The sequence below is a fragment of the Dermacentor silvarum genome, chromosome 9 (assembly GCF_013339745.2).
Source record: "Dermacentor silvarum isolate Dsil-2018 chromosome 9, BIME_Dsil_1.4, whole genome shotgun sequence".
NCBI classification, from domain to species: Eukaryota; Metazoa; Arthropoda; class Arachnida; order Ixodida; family Ixodidae; genus Dermacentor; species Dermacentor silvarum.
In genome coordinates this window covers 75,874,491-75,891,499 of record NC_051162.1, presented here as the reverse complement: position 1 = coordinate 75,891,499, position 17,009 = coordinate 75,874,491, and the positions used below count along the sequence as shown (strand labels likewise).

At 43.5% G+C, this 17,009-nt stretch overlaps 1 protein-coding gene and 1 long non-coding RNA gene across 2 annotated transcripts in view; one reads left to right on the top strand and one right to left on the bottom strand.

The window, feature by feature from the left end:
- Positions 1-17,009, bottom strand: part of LOC119464796 (luciferin 4-monooxygenase-like) — an 89,569-nt gene that overhangs the window by 53,083 nt on the left and 19,477 nt on the right. The window lies entirely within an intron of this gene.
- On the top strand, positions 6,081-9,084 carry LOC125940163 (uncharacterized). Its single transcript, XR_007463401.1, has 3 exons — positions 6,081-6,164; positions 8,455-8,496; positions 8,955-9,084. It is a non-coding gene; the product is annotated as an uncharacterized LOC125940163 (long non-coding RNA).

Here is a 17,009-nt window from a genome sequence, read left to right as displayed (position 1 = left end):
GTTGAGCAATATTAACATTGAATATATATCTGAAACACACACATGTAGACGTGTATGTGTTTTACACATATATATTGCTCTATTGTTCACTTAATTACCACTAAATATATAGAGTGTCACATAACTTCAACCAAAGGCCTATCACTCGAGTCGTAGCTGGGGGAGCTTGTGGCAAGACGACGCTGCCGCAGGCGTTCCGCTTCGTTTGCCCTAAATTCAGGGTCGGCGGCTCTTCGCTGACGGTTCGCCTGGGCTTCGGAAGCCGTCACGCTAGAATCAGCATGCTAGGATCGAACGACAAGTTTCGCTTATTAGAATCGGACGACAAGCTTTGCTTACGTAAGATATGCATTTGCTTACGTAAGATGCTTACGGCGACAAGCTTTGCTTTCAGATATATATTTAATGGCAATATTGCTCAACACTTCTCAATAATACTCAACATTATTCAACAATATGTCAACAACAATTGGTCAATGACTTTACTGTTGTGAAGCGCTCAACAACATTATTGTTGAGGTATTGTTGTGTACGTTCAATAACTATTGAGGCATTATTGAAAGGATATTGTGTTAACAATTCCTCAACAATATACCAACAGCATATCAATAGTGAGTACTCCATTTTCTCGACAGAGGAAGGGCTGTTGATTTTGTCTCTTTGGGTCCCACGTATGACAAGGGCAGTTCAAGGTAGCGTTACAGGTCCCCGTGCCCACAGGGGATATGTGCCATTGAGCTTGGACCCTTTTTGCACTGCCTCCAGGATCGGCCCACATGAAACGGGTGCCATTGATCTTGGACCCTTTCTGCACTGCCTCCAGGATCGGCCCACTTTATCTGCCCCTGTATCTATCTGCCTTTTGAACGTCGCTATTGGATATGACAAATAAAACTTGAGCGTAATAGAAGTTACAGCTTGAGTGATATTGTCGAGAAACATTGGGAAGAACTCGCAAGCAATATTTTTTTTTATTTGTTTGGAGAGTAACTAGCATGCGTAGTAAAGGGTTGGTGCCAGAGACCGCATTTTTTCAAGTTTGACTTGTCGCTCGTATGATCTCGTTTTGTTCTCGCAACTTGTCATAGTGGTTTTTGATGTGTGGCAAAGCCAGTGTCAAGCAGACACCATTTACTATTTTGTTTGCTCATATGTTTTGTTTATATTAAGAACAATGTATTGCATGTACGGTACGCTATATTGCACTCTACGTCCATACCACAGTTGTACTCGTGCCTACGGGTGACTAAATTTCATTTTCAACTTGCCGGCATGTTCTCGTTTTGAGTGCCCGGAAAACAGCTTTGGCTTTTGGCTCAAGGTCACTTGAAGATCCCCGACAACGGGAGCTAAAAGCATTTCATGCTTAAAATAGTAGGCAACCTTAAACTTTGACTTAGGTGTTTCTTTTTGGCACTCGCATCCCGGCGTTGGTGTTCTGTGCTTTGGCAAGCAGTAATAAGTGATTTCTGATCAATCATAATTATTCCAGACACTTCAGCAACTCAACTTGAACTAAGCTTATGCTTTGATATCATGTCTATAAAGAAACCGATGGATTTTGCACTGTAATACTTTCTTTTCTTTTTTTCCTTATTTATTTTTAATCTGGTCCCAGCTAATTAGTTATAATTATCCCAGACACTTCAGCAAGTCAGCTTGCAACAAAACTTATGCTTTGATATCATATCTATAATGAAAGTCATGAATTCTGAATTGAACCATTTTTTTCCCTATTTTTCTGATTTACTTGGATTGCGTCCCCGGTCGTCTCAGCTAATTAATTCTAATTATTCCAGACACTTCAGTAACTCAACTTATAGCTAAATCTATGCTCCGATATCATACCTATAATGAAAGTCGTGAATTTTGTACTGTCCTATTTTTTTCGATTTATTTTCACCTCCTGATCATCTCAGGAGGTGAACCGGAAGTACAGTCCAAAGAACAAATGGCACTCGACGCTCCTGCCACTAAAAACTCCCGATACAGCTTTCTATTGCTCAATACGTGCAACATAAAAGTGTTTTTTTTTTCCTTTTCTTTTTTTCAGAGCGTGAAAGAAGCCCGCGAATACACGCAAAATTGCCGCACAACTAGCCGCTCGAGGCACTATGCGTGTATCCGCGGACTTCTTTCACGCTCGGAAAAACACTTTTATGTACCACGTATTGGGCAACAGAAAGCTGTATCGGGAGTTTTTCCTGTTGCTCCATAATTTTCTGATTGACACTTTTCATGCAAACATAATATCTGAGAAGCTAATTATTTATTATTAATTGATTAATAATGAATAATTATAATGATTATCTAATAATTTATCCAATGCAAAAAATTGAGTATCTGTAAGCGACGGCAAACAACATTACTTTGGTTCTGTGCAGCTACGTGACATTTGCATATATTTAAGTGTCGGTGCAAGAAAGTTGGGACACCCTGTATATACTGGGTGTTCAAAATTATAGGCATTACGAAAAATTTTAAAAATCGCTTGTAGCAGGTAGCATAATTCTTATCGCTTAGCTTGGTTGTTCGAAGAAACGGACATTAGTAACACAAGAAATTGCAACTAATATTCTAATAGTTAACAAAAAAGTGACTAATGAACTTCTTAGTTAATTATTTTACGACACATATTGCAATATATGAATTGTAGCCGGTGAGTTTGCAAGACGCATCCGCCTAAAATGAATTTCCAGGATAACACCAGTTTCGAGATATTATTGCTGAAAGTGTGGGACGAAATACCTGGGCGTTTTAGTTACTTTTGTGCTTCAATGTATAAAACAGCACTTTGGTAACAAAGTAAGTGTAACAACAGTGCATTTTTACGGCGAGTTTCATGGCGCATATCTCCCAACTGGTGTCATTCTGGAAATTCATTCCAAGTGGATACGCCTGACAAGCTCACCGGCTCAAATTCCTAAATCGCAATATGTGTCATAAAGTAATAAAATAAGAAGGTAATTAGTGATTTCTTGTTAATTAGTTGAATCTATGTTTCGATTGCTCGTGCTACAAATGTCCGCCTCATCGATCAACCCAGCTCAATGATAAGAATAATGCTACCTGCCACAGGCTATTTCTAAAAAATGTGGTTGATCCCTCTTATATAGGAATCGGTATAGAACACGAAAGTGAAACGTGTCTTCACAGAAGTAGTGTAATGTTTATTGCACATTGATATATAATGTCTATTGGTGTTTTGTGGCTAAAGCGCCCTTAGGCGTTGATGCACCCACGCTGACGCCTGGTGGCACGTCTCCTCCATCACGACTACCAACGTCGATGACCATGAGCAACCGTCGTGCATATGGAAGCTGCACTACGCTGCACACGCTAGCACAACGCGAAAGACGAAGCACGTAACTGACACACTAATACAACGCGCAAGACAAAGCACGTAACTGAATCGTCACCGAGTCAAATCAGCGCGTACAGCGCGTCGTAATTGCAGCCTCCGCGATCAACTTCAGAAACATTTTCAGAGCTAATTGCGGAGGCCACGCTCCGCTGTGCTGAGTACGGTGAACGCCACCTAAGTGGCGTTGGTAGTGCTTCTTGATGCCAGCGTCCCTTCGAATGCTGGCATCGAGGCGTCGTAGTGCTGAGACCACCGAAGCGTTCACTGTCGGTATAGTGCCTAGAATATACTTACTAGTGTGCCGACCGCGGGCTTTCCGGTGGCACGGAGAATGATGCCTTCCGCCGGCGGCCACCAGACGGCGATAGCCGTACGGACCGTGCTATGCCGAGCGGCCTCTCTAGCCAACGCGCGCGTGTGCGACAGACGCCAATGGACTGTCCCAGCCCGTTTCGTTCTGCGGAACGTTGGTTGAGGTGCAAAGCGTAATCGAAAGAATATGATTTTGTTGCACTTACAAACGATCGTATGCACAGTTATCATTATAACGCTACACGATACGGGGTGTTTCTGCGAAAAATACCAATAAATAAATACGTGGTTTCCGAAGAAGTGTAACTTTTTTCCACAGTAAACTATTATATGCGAGACATGTCCACAAATGCTAAATTCACACCAAGTTGTATCTAATTACCATAAATTAAATTAATTACCATAAATGAAGGTAATTAAACAGGGCACATTTTCATAGGCGACACACCGTCAACTAATTTTGAACGAGCGCTCAATGTAGCAATTATTAAAGTGTTTCTCACAAGCGACAGCCGCCAGAGTTAGCCTTCGATCTGCACTCTTATATTCTTCTCCCACTCGGCAAAACGTTCTGGCCAGTCAGCAGGCGCGCTGAATAATGAGACTTGCTCGTTATTTGAGCGGTATCCAGTTGTACAATATGGGACAAAACAGGTGCTGTGTTTACGCCTCGTTTTCTGCGACGACATGTCGGTTCCGTCCGTGAACAAACACAAGTACGAACCATGCGCACAGAAAAGAACCCCAGCAATGACGTGCGGAGGCACCACACGCTACTTGCTCGAAAGCAACAACGCGCCGCAACCGACTGCGCTTACGAACGCGCATCCGAAGTGCACCCGAAGCGCAAGCGACGCGTGATGCGCCGCTCGGTTAGCACGGTCCCAAACAGTGTCGCCGTCTGGGGGCCTCCGGCGGAAGGCATCACCGGCAGTGCCAGCGTCTCCCATTGGAAACTCCCGGCGGTCGGCACACTAGTAAGTATATTCTAGGCACTATACTGTCGGTGCGCGTTAGTGTCATAATGCAGTACTTCTCTTTTCTGCTCGTAGGCGGCGGCACCGCCCCGAGCAAGAGCGCGGGTACACGGAGGAGTGTTAGATATATAAGGCGCGTCTGTGTAGCTCTCTGCAAATGCGTTTGTGGCGCAATGGGTTAAACGTTCGGCGATCTATCGTCGCGGACCGAGAGGTCGTGGGTTCGATTTCCCAATTTAGCATGTTCGTGGAACTTTTTCTTCTGGTTTCTTTCTTTGTATTATGTTCGTGTATGTTCGTGTGACGTATTTACGTATTTCCGTGACGGAAATACGTCAGTGAAGTCTTGGTGGACCCCGGCATAAAACACTTTCGTGTTAAAATTCCGTAAGACTTAAAAATGACCACCCTGTATATATATATATATATATATATATATATATACAATCACAAAATTGGAGCACAAGACAAATGTCCCAACAAGCAGTGACCAATGACCGGTGATTGGGCACCTCCTGGATTCCCATCGGCTTCTATTCTAAGTGGCCAGTGCCCTGTCTGTGTCAGAAAACGGAATTGCCTCCATGTTAAATATGGGCAAGATGGTGGGAAAAGTAGTATTAAGCATAATAAATAAATATGTTTTTTTAAAGAGTGCGTTTCGTTTTGTTGTTAGCCCTTAGCGAACAATAGAATGAAACAAGTTTGGGTGATGTCTGCGACGTGGTGTCCATATTTTACATGAAAGCCTAGGTCTATTCTGTAACACGTAGAGACTGGGTGCTGGCCAGTGTGCTGGGAAACTGCTTGGCCACCACGCACAATCTACGCTGTTATACTTTGCCGGTGACAAATCGTAGCGCAGAAGCACAGGTACAAATGTTTAATCAATGGGACGGCATGCTGTCTACCGTTTGTCATAATGTCAAACTAACAAGCACGAAAAGCGACAATTGTGTACGTTGCTGATCCGTAGTTCATTTCGCGCCGGTTGCTTCACGTATTAAAATAAATAGTTCTTTTTAATACAAACGCTTAAAGCTGTGCGCGCACACAGGGCGCGACATTTGCGCCGTTTGAATTTTGCACTATTTCCCGCGCGCTCCGTACGTGACCGGCCGGCGCACTGCGTTATCGCGATAAAGAAAATAGTTCCTCAAGGAACCTAAGCAGAAAACTTTCATACTCTTGAAAACCACAAAAATTGTTAAGAAATACCATTATATTACAATATTTGTTAATAAATATTGCAATTCATGTCTATAAAAGCGTGGATTTGTATGCGCGTTTTTGTGTGAATGCGCGCTTGCGCTCTTGACTCTTTGGCGCATTCCGGAACTTTGTGCGTGCGGCGTATGTGTGCGGGTTGCGTGATGAGTTTGCTGCGTTTGTTTTCTGTGCCATTTGCCTCGCTGTGACATCGTTGGTATTCCAACTTGTTGCTCGCTCTTTATGGGCTACACGTTGCCTCGAAGATCACCATGATCGCCTCCGACTCAGCCACATCGAAGGTGAGTGTTTCGAATTCCACTTGCTCGTTCGTTGCGACGCTTTCAGCAAAAGTGCGTACAGAGCCCGTGCGTGTCTTCCACGCGCCTCTGTGCTCGTTTTCATTACTAGTACTATCCTTCCGTTGTGAGAATTGGTTGTGCAGCACTAGATTTGTGATATTGAGCATGAAGTTTTGTCCTGATTTAACTTCACAGCGCGCTTGCGGCGACGTAAAGCAGCTATGTGGAGCCAGCTAAAACAGGGCATGTTGTGTCACGGCCGGGCTCGACTGTCGCGCGCGCTCGCTTCTTGCGAACGCGCGCGCCAGTCGACCCCGGCCGTGGTTGTGCGCGCCACGATTTTTGGTACGGTGTTCCAGCACCGATTGAAATTAGCCTTATTAATGAGCGCTCGTGCTCTGCCGTTTTGGTGGGCAGCTATGTGGAGCCAGCCAAACAGGGCATGTTGTGCGCGCCACGATTTTTGGTGCGGTGTTCCAGCACCGATTGAAATTAGCCTTATTAATGAGCGCTCGTGCTCTGCCGTTTTGGTGGGCAGCTATGTGGAGCCAGCTAAAACAGGGCATGTTGTGCGCGCCACGATGTTTGGTACGGTGTTCCAGCACCGATTGAAATTAGCCTTATTAATGAGCGCTCGTGCTCTGCCGTTTTGGTGGGCAGCTATGTGGAGCCAGCTAAAACAGGGCATGTTGTGCGCGCCACGATGTTTGGTACGGTGTTCCAGCACCGATTGAAATTAGCCGTATTAATGAGCGCTCGTGCTTTGCCGTTTTGGTGGGCAGCTATGTGGAGCCAGCTAAAACAGGGCATGTTGTGCGCGCCACGATGTTTGGTACGGTGTTCCAGCACCGATTGAAATTAGCCTTATTAATGAGCGCTCGGTGCTTTGCCGTTTTGGTGGGCAGCTATGTGGAGCCAGCTAAAACAGGGCATGTTGTGCGCGCCACGATGTTTGGTACGGTGTTCCAGCACCGATTGAAATTAGCCGTATTGATGAGCGCTCGTGCTCTGCCGTTTTGGTGGGCAGCTATGTGGAGCCAGCTAAAACAGGGCATGTTGTGCGCGCCACGATGTTTGGTACGGTGTTCCAGCACCGATTGAAATTAGCCTTATTAATGAGCGCTCGGTGCTTTGCCGTTTTCGTGGAAACAATTCGACGTGAAATAATCCGAACTGTACTGTAATCAAGTATATTTCGTTCGCGCAACGCCGTCCGTTGATGTGCATCTACTACATGGCGTGTCGGGATCGGCGAAAATATGCGCGGGGCGTTTTGCCGTTCTAATGTATTCTGCTGCGCTGTTCGCTTCAGGATCGAGTGCCCAGAGTCCGCTCACACGCCGGGCGGTAGACACGCGCTGTGGCGCGATAATAATAAAGAATTGCAATGGCGTATATGTGATTCTATGTGATAGGTGAGATAAAAAAGTGCTGATGCCAGCGAATGCTGTGAAATCATCAGATTATGTGTGGTTTGTTTTCCGCCGGTACGCGCGCGGAACTTTTTTTTTAACCATTATCTCCCTTCGACGCCATCGAGTACTTCGCGGTAACGCCTTCGCGTAGGCGCTCTATATTCACGGAAAAGGCAGATTCTGTGGGATTCTATGTTCTGCTTTAGTGGGATGAAACATTCAAAATAATGTCAACGTGTGAACTTTCAGCCTTTGACCCTTCAGTAACTGATTGATTTAACTAAGTTCGAAAATCAGTAAAGGAACAAGATGCTTGGGCATATTTGCCGTGTCGTCCCACTGTGCTTCCAGTGGCATATAGGCGTTATCGACAAATGTCAAAAAATTAGCAAGGCTTTTTTTTTTATGAGATAGAAGTAGACAGCTATGTCAGTAAGTTATTTTTGCTTTGAAGTCGCACACTAAAGAGGAGAGAGAGTTAAAGGGGAGCGTATCCTTGTGATCTAAATGACGCTTTGCCATAAGCTTGGAACAATGGTTTGTTGGTGGAGCAGTTCTGTGGAATACTGCAGTAGCAGCACTTAGACGGAGAGTAAAAAATGCAACACTGGTTTTATATGAACGAGCTACCTTTAAGATGTGGCCGCAACAGTTCAGTAGATGAGCAAAAATAATTTTGAAATTTAGGAGAGAAATTAAAAACAAATTATTTGCCCACCTCACACTGCCAGTTGCAAGAGCAGCCATGCTTTAATGTTTTCAATCAGTCATTTATATCCATCCATTTATGTCGGCCTAATCGTCCTTGTAGATGTTTTGATTGTTGCTTTTGAGTTATCGTGGCGTCATATTTTAATGCTGACATCTGTTTTCAGAATCAAAATGAGCCTGGAGACGCCACTGCCGGAATGCAAAAGGTGAATTCTTTGGCCATTCATCGTCTAGCGTCACCATGATCAAATGCACTGTTGCCAGGAGAATGTATTGCCGGGAGGTATTCTTAAGATTTAGTAAAAATGGTAGCATTGTCTCCTTTGCGATTTTGCATAGCCTTTGATTTGCGAGTCGATTCACCCGAAAGTATGTGAAGTATCCTAAAAATGATACTTGCATTAAAGTTTTCGATGCTTTGGTTTACTTACTATTTTATTTTGTACTGGGTGAATCCTTGTTTTTGTGAAGCACATGGCATCCTAACAGCATAAGAAGCTATGACATTAGTTTTAGTTGTTTTTATTAGTGACATTAGTTGACAATTTAGGTCTAGAGCAGGCAGTATTTCTGTGATTTATTCGGAGTGTTGTTGTTGTGTAAATGTGCTTAAAATCCTTAAACTACCTCACTAATATTTACCTAAACGTTCCGTTTCACATAGGTTGGAGAAGTGCTCATTCAGATGATCCTGGCACAGCTTGCCATGGTGGACCAGGCAAGTTTGCAAGGGCCTTGATTCATCATGTGGTCACGGAGAAGAACCTCATGGGCCACTCACTTCTCGGAAACAACACCACCAATAGGCAAAAAGAGGCTCTTGGCCTTATCAGGGTCAACGCTGTTATAGGATAGTACCGTACATCCTTTTTCCCATAGCATTTTTGCATTCACATTTTGTACTTGGAATTACCAGCTTGCTATTAGCACAACAAATGACTTTCAAGTAGCCTGTGTCTGCAACTACGTGCTACAATAGCTTACTATTTGGAATGAATGTTCATTTGATCTCAAGTCTCTAATGCCTCCATACTAAATTGATAAATTTTAAAAGCAGCCTTAACTGCCAGAAGTGATTGGTGGCTCCAACTGACAAAGTTAGGTGTATTTGCACATTAGTTGCACTACTTGATTGTCATTGCAATGAATAGTTGCAATGAAGCAACTACCAATCTGTAGCACCAATCTGTGAAGCATGCTACCAATCTGGTGGTATAGTGGGTGTGCTTAAGTAGCCTGAATGTGTTGTTATAATATAGGAATTGTGGAGAAGCTATGCTCAAGGGCAGTTACTGCTCAACTCGAGGGACAGCACTTCCACAAAATTTCAGCAATCAAATTGGCCCTCCAAATTCTGTAACGCAAAACATAGTGGTTTCACCTATTTCAACAGACCACATTGAATTAAAGTTGCTCCTGTCTTGAAGGAGGTCCATGTGGTGGCAGAGAGTAGCCTTTCAACAGAGGGAGCTTAAGTTACGGGGCATAATTGTTTGGTTGTTTCGATCAAAGCAACAATAGGAACAGTTGCCAACTTCGTTGTCAACATTGCTATGTTTAGCAATGTCCACTCATTCTAGGCACTCAACCTATTAAGATCCAATTTATCACATTGTATTCTAGGATGTGGAAAAAACAAAGGTATTTAGTTGACTTTTCCTCACGTTCCCATAAAATGATCAGTACTCAATAGGCCCTTGGCAGCTACTATATAAAGCTTCTTACAGAACATGAGGCATGTCCACAGCTCCCACTCTGAAATTGTTGGAAGTGTCTCCTGCTTTCTTACTTCAAAGACGCACTTGCCTGTTTTCAGCATTATTATAAACCAGTGCTCAAGTACTATGGGTTTAGATTTATCAAAGATTGAATGAGCTTTGTAGGTGTTCATGTTTAACCCTTTGAGGATCACATATTTTCTGGAAATACGTCCCCCAATTTAAGCGTTATATTTTTATTCTGGATTGTTCTTCAGAATGACCTTTCGAGAAAAAAAATGGGGAAATAATTTTTTAGGTCACAAAGTGACAACGGTTTCTTCGTGTCCGCTGTTTTACATCATGTTTATTGTAGCATGCAGGGCAAACTAGCATAATCACATTTTTTAAATGTAATGACACTCACAAAACATTAAACTAGGTGAATACTCCCAAACTACTGCAGTGATGGGCACCATAGAGTAAAGAGAAAGATCAGTTTTGGAACAAGCCAAGGGGCAACAGCACAATCAGGATTTTTGTAGAAGCCGCAGAAGGTTACAGAATCTGTAATGTGATGCTTGAGGACACTTCATTCTTAAAAGGTATGCTTATTTATATGTTCTTTCGCCGCCTCATAGTTATGGTCGTGACCACACGTTTTGTTTCCGCCACTCTACATGCACGGCAGTGACCCTCAAAGGATTAGCAGAGCCAGTCCACTTGCATATTTCTCTTGTAAGACTGAGCATTTCGTATTTCTTCTTCGCATTTATTTGTGTTAGTGTAACCAGGTTGGCGTGCAACTGCAGTAAATCCTCATTATAAGCAGTATTTTGTTTTAAGTAGAGAGGTACAAGAATGGCCATCACGATGCGAGAAGTGCACTTCAGTAGCATATGAGCTCGTAAAACAAATTCAGATATACCATACTCAATTCTGGCCGCATAACCGTATTTGGAGCAACTCCTGCAAGGAAAAGTGCAATAAAGGGCTGCACATTTTGATTATGATTGTTGAGAGAACTAATTTTAGTTGCCAGTAGTCTATGTTTAAGTTTTTTCACCAACAGTATGAAGTCTTTTTTCCACCATTTTGTTCCTAAGCAGGCAACGTTCACATTTTTCACACCAAGGATATTCATGAAGTTATTCTGCCACAGTGGGCTTTTCGTGTTTGCCTTCTGCATATTGTACTAAGTGGAGTCCTCCGGCGCCACTCCACTTTAAAAGCTGGTCATTCTCTAGAATTCAACTCGTGAAAACTTTGAATAAACAAAACAAATTAAATAGTTTCATTATAACAGGGCGTACTGTATGTTGCACTTTTGCATGTGGAACATTGATCTTAAACCTCATGCTGTTTTTCCTTTTTTTACAGGCTTTACCTGTCACAAGTTTCCTGGGACAAACATGGCCTACATTAAGAACACTCTGGCCTCACTTCTCGCAAGGGACCTGAAGTGTCCAGAAGAGCTCAAGTCTGTGGACAGTTCAAGTGTTGTGCACTTGCAGCCCTCAACATTTTTTATTATTATGATGTTTCTAATCACCTGAAAAGCCCAGGTTGGATGGTTCAGACACAAGTACTGTGTTGTGATTAATAATTAATTGCACAAGTGTTGCGCTTTGTATTTTAGTACATTTTTACGTAAATTTTTAATATATTTCTACAAAAGATAGTGTTTCTTGAGTATTTTATTTCATAGGTATCTCGGGTCATTTCATACCAAGACTGTTCCATGACGGCACACCATTTCAAGTTTGTTTGATAAAGTAAAAGTAGGCACAGTGATTACAGAAAATTAGGTTTCGTACGTATACCAGAAAGTGGAATCTGTGCTATTTATTGTCAGTGGTTCTCTTTAAGAAAAACTACATATTAACATATGTTTGTAGTAATGGTTTATTTTGCTATTTGAAAACAGTAAGAATTAAGTGGCAAAAGTGTGCTTAAATTCAGAGTGCTACAACAGTTCTCGGGCGAGGCAGCGATGTGCTTTCTTTCATGTACGCATGAAATCTGATTTCCTGCAAATTCTTTCATTAACTTGTTTTGCGGCACTCAAAAATTAAAAAAAAATTTCCTCATGCCTGTTCCATTTAAGTCTTCCAGCAGGTAACTAATGGCCACTGTCTACCAGATAAAAATCTAAAGTAGTCAAAGTGAATAAATCGCTTGGTATGTAATGACCTGCCTAGGAACCTAGTAATTATGGCAGAAAATGCAACTGGATCGTGCCACAAGCAATGCAGCACAATAAACTGCTGCCATGGCACAACTTATTGTAATTACCATGTCGTTTCAGAGGTAGATAACGTTTTGTAAAATGGGCACACACCATTTCACCAATAAATAAGAGTCTCAGTGGGCTCATGCAAATTGTGCCATGATTATTAAGTTAATGGCTACCAAAGAGAAAACAAGTACATTTTACATTGTATTTACTGTAATGCTTGTATAACATTTATTTTCTATTTATTTCAATTTTGAGAAATGTTTTACTTTAGGGCCACGCAAACTTTACATCTCTCAATATTCAATTTCGTTATTGTATCAAGCTGCTGGCAGTTTGTAGATTGCGTTAGGAATTTTTTGATCTTCAGGCACCATTGGCTGTACAGTTAACAAATGTTTGGCTTCAATAAACAATTCATCTAGAAAAAAATGCTTTTTGTCCACATCAATTTTGAGCTGTTGATTTCTTGAAGGAGTATTGATTTTGTGTGTTAAGGGAATTCAAAAACTGGCATAATGGTTCTGCTAGCAGCTCTATAATATGTTTTATTACAGGCTATATCTAAAAGTGGTTTTGATCACTGGGTCAACCAGGTCTGCAATACAGAAGTGCCTGCATTTTAGTTTGCCCCGGTGCAATAGTATGCAGGGCCACATCAATATGGCATCAATGGTAATGCTATGAGACTCAACGTAGCTCAGCGGTAATTAAAGAAAAGTCTAGTGCACTTTTCAACACTACTCACGAAACAGCATATTTCAGTGGGCTCTCAAGTGATTTCAATAGTGACGTTCAACACTGCTCCAATAATATTTAAATGGTGTTGCACTATTGACTAACATTGCACGTTGGGCTTGTTGGTATAATATAATGGAGGCAAAAGGCCTAGTGCATCAGAAACAGGACACAAGAGGAAGAACACAGAGCACACGTTTGGCACCTAACGTGTGTGTTGCCTGTGTTCTTCCTCTTGTGTCCTGTTTCTGATATGTAGCACCATTTGACTCCATCAAGCAATATTGACATTTAATGCTCATCCAATAATACTTCAATAGTGTTTCAATATTGAGGTTCAACAATGCTTCAATAATATCTCAATGGGGTTTCAATATTGATGTTCAATACTGCTCCAATAATATTTCAATGGGGTTTCAACATTGACATTCAACACAGTTCCAACATTATGTCAATGGGGTTTCAATATTGGCATTCAACATTTTCAACAATGTCTCAACAGGTTTTCAATATTGACATTCAACACATCTTCAACAGTTCTTCAATGGGCTTTCAACATTGGAATTCAACATGGTTTCAACAATCCATCAATGACTTCTCAAATTGAAACGACCCAATGATGTTTCAACAAAATGTCGCGGGCCAATTTTCAACACCTGTCAACAATTTTCTCAATAATGCTTCAACAAAGCCTCAATGTGATTTCAATGCTATTTGTTGACATTGACCAACGACGTTTCAACAACTTTTCAACAATTTTTTTTGTAAGGGCAAGGCTATTTCACCATTGCCCCAGCGGTATTGGAGCGGACGGTCGCCAAGTCCCCGCCTAGAAAACTAACTACTGCGACCTTTGGGGGCGAGGCCGCTGGCAGTCGACGCGCTGTAGACCTCCGATCGACGAGAATAATGAAGGGTACCGATCCGACATCAACTGCTGCTGAGCGCAATAACCGGCTTTCACTCGACATACCGGTTGTGTCGGCGGTTACGCGGTTAGCGCTGTAGGGGATACCGGAGCGGATTATTCTATAATAAGCGGGAAGATGGCGACGTTTTAAATAAAGGTATAACACCTTGGAATGACTCGCAAATTCGAACGGCTGGTGGTCACGTCATTGCTCCACTGGGACCCTGCATGACAAGAATTAGGATTCGAGGATCGACATTTGTGGCAAGCTCCCGCGAATGCTCCCACGACTTCATTCTCGGAGTTGACTTTCTGAAAGAATGCGGCGCTGATTTTGACGTACGGGGAGGTGTAGTCACCTTCTTAGCCGACTAAGCAATCGACGAAGACGACTACAAACAGCGTGATGACGTGCCTCGTGTTTCCGCCGAAAGTGTTACGCTTCCTCCACGAGCAAGTGTTTTAGTCGAAGTGATATAAGGTGGAATGCGCGAAGCTGAAGTGGTCGCAGAGAGTAATTTAGCACATGTACTGACGCAAGGTGCTTGTGCGGTCAGGAGTGTGCTACAGTTTCGTTATGACCGATCTAAGTTTCTATGACCGATCTAAGATCGAGCGTCGACACCTCTTCCGCGGCACTTCGATAGCGTTTGTCGATGAAATAGAAGACGCGTCTGAATGTTTTGCCCCTGAACCAGTATCTCAAAGAACCAAAAAAGCATCTACAAACCTAAAAAACGTTTTCCACGAAAAACAGAAGGAGTTTGGAAAGTGCACAGCCGTGAGTGGCTAGCAAAATGTCACTCATCATGGGCGCTATGCATGAATCGATGCAAACCCCGCCCTTTTGTAGATATGTCTTCCCGCCGTGCGCTTTCGAAACGCCTTCCGTCTTTCGTGGAAAAAGTTTTTAGGTTTGTAGATGATTTTTTAGTTCATTTAGATACCGATGCCGACACTGTCGAAACTAGCTGCCGTGATGCTTTATCGCTGTCTGAAGAATGTCTTCATCCATTTGTCTTAACCCATGAGCTGCCAGTTGCAGACTCGATTAGGTTTTTAGACCTCAGACTCATTTTTAGGAACAACCAGCTGTGCTGGATGTATGAACCCAGAGCTTGCAAAGCTCTTTTACCTTCAGCGGCGAACGTCGCCACCCCTGAAGCCCGCCGGGTTATTGCAACCCATCGAACCACCTGATAAGCTATTCGACCAAGTCGGCTTGGACATTCTTGGGCCTTTTCTTCTGTCAACCAACAACGTTCAGAATAAGTGGGTTATTGTCGCCACTGATTATTTAACCCGCTATGCCAACACAGAAGCGCTTCCACGAGCCACGGCTTCTGAGGTAGCGCAGTTCTTCATATGTCACATTGAATTGCGTCAGGGTGCCCCATCCACTGTAATCACAGACAGAGTAATCGCGTTCACAGCACAGCTCATGGACGAACTTTTTCAACTAAGCAACACCAGGCATCGAAAGACGACTGCGTACCATCCGCAGTTCAATGGACTTACGGAGCGAATAAACAAGACCACAGCAGATCTCTGTGTACATCGACGTCCAGCACAAAACATAGGGTCGTATCCTGCCTCATGTGAAGTTCGCATACAATACCGCCGTACAGGAAACAATGCGCTTCACACCATTTCACCTGGTTTACGGCCGCAAAGTACAGATGATGCTGGACGCTATGCTTCTGTGTCAAGACGCCGAGCACCTAACTACTGACGCCGAGGAATTTGCTCAGCGTGCTGAGGTGCCTCGCCAGCTCGCGCGGCAACACATTGCTGAGCGGCAAGACGCAGATTCACGGCGTCATATCATCCGTCACAGGCAAGTGCGCTACCGTCACAGAGACCAAGTGTGGGTATGGACCCCTGTTCGCCGCCGTGGCGTTTGTGAAAAGTTACTCAGCCGGTATTTTGGTCCATACAAAGTTCTGCGCCGCATTAGTGACGTGAACTATGAAGTCGTTCCGGACAGTGCGGCGCAAACACGGCGTAGACAACCAGCTAGCCCTGGCATAGTTCACGTCGTACGCATGAAGCCCTAAGTTGCGCGTTCGTGATTTTTACGCTCCCATTCTCAGCTAATGCTGCCACCTTTCTGTTTCTAGATAACTATGCATCTCATGCTTCACCGCTGCTGTAGTTCTCACTGTGTTCTTTGCGCGAGCATTTGCCTTTAACATGTTTTCTTTTTGGTTTTCGTTTTGTTTTTGTTTTCTTTCTCACACGAATTCCTGAGCTTAGAGCCGATGCTCTTTACGAGGAAGGGGGGAAATGTCACCTGTAGTAGTGGGGACAGTGCAGGAGTAGAGGAACAAGAACAAAGAAGTGTGCGTACTAGCTGGCCCCGCTCGATATATAGCCCTCGCCGCCGTTTTCTCCAGGAGCCATCTGCTCTCGTTAAACGTCGTCAGACCCCTTGGAAGACAGGTTGCATTATGCTGTGTCATGTTTGATTTATTACCTATGAAAGCACCTTTACCTTCCCTGTGATGTCTTAGAATGAGACGGCAGTAGACGTAAAAAAGAAAAAAAAGAACTTAAACACTTTAGCCAGTTCCACGCTTGTGAAACCTGATGAAACAGAGGAGCCCTGCAAGCGCGGGTGTATAATGTTGTGGGTATGACGTTCGCCTGCGGGCCGTGAGATAAGTAACCGGGTTCAAAGCCCGCCTCGCCAAGACAGTTTATTTTACTTTTTTCTTCCCTCTCTTTCTCGCCTTCTTTCTCACTCTTTCTTCCTCTCTCTTTGGGTCTCTCTTTCTTTCTATCTCTCTCGCTCTCATTTTCTCTTTATCTCCTCACTAGCAAGTTGTGTTACAGTCGTCGATACAATGCAACAATATGGTTCCCACAAAGGGGTGGTCTACAAGCGTGGGTGTACAGCACAGTGGTTATGACGCTCGCCTTCGGACCGTGCGTACCCAGGCTCGAATGCCGCATCGCCAAGAAAGTTCATTTTGTTTTATTCACTTCTTTATTTCTGTCGCTATCTGTCAGTCTCTCTTTCTTTCTCTCCCTACACCTCCTCTCCTGCTATGCTCTGCTTTCACTCTCTCCCAGCCCACGCTCTCCCAGCTCGGCAATGCTGCGCAGTACAACTGAGACCAACCTAGCGAGCATCTA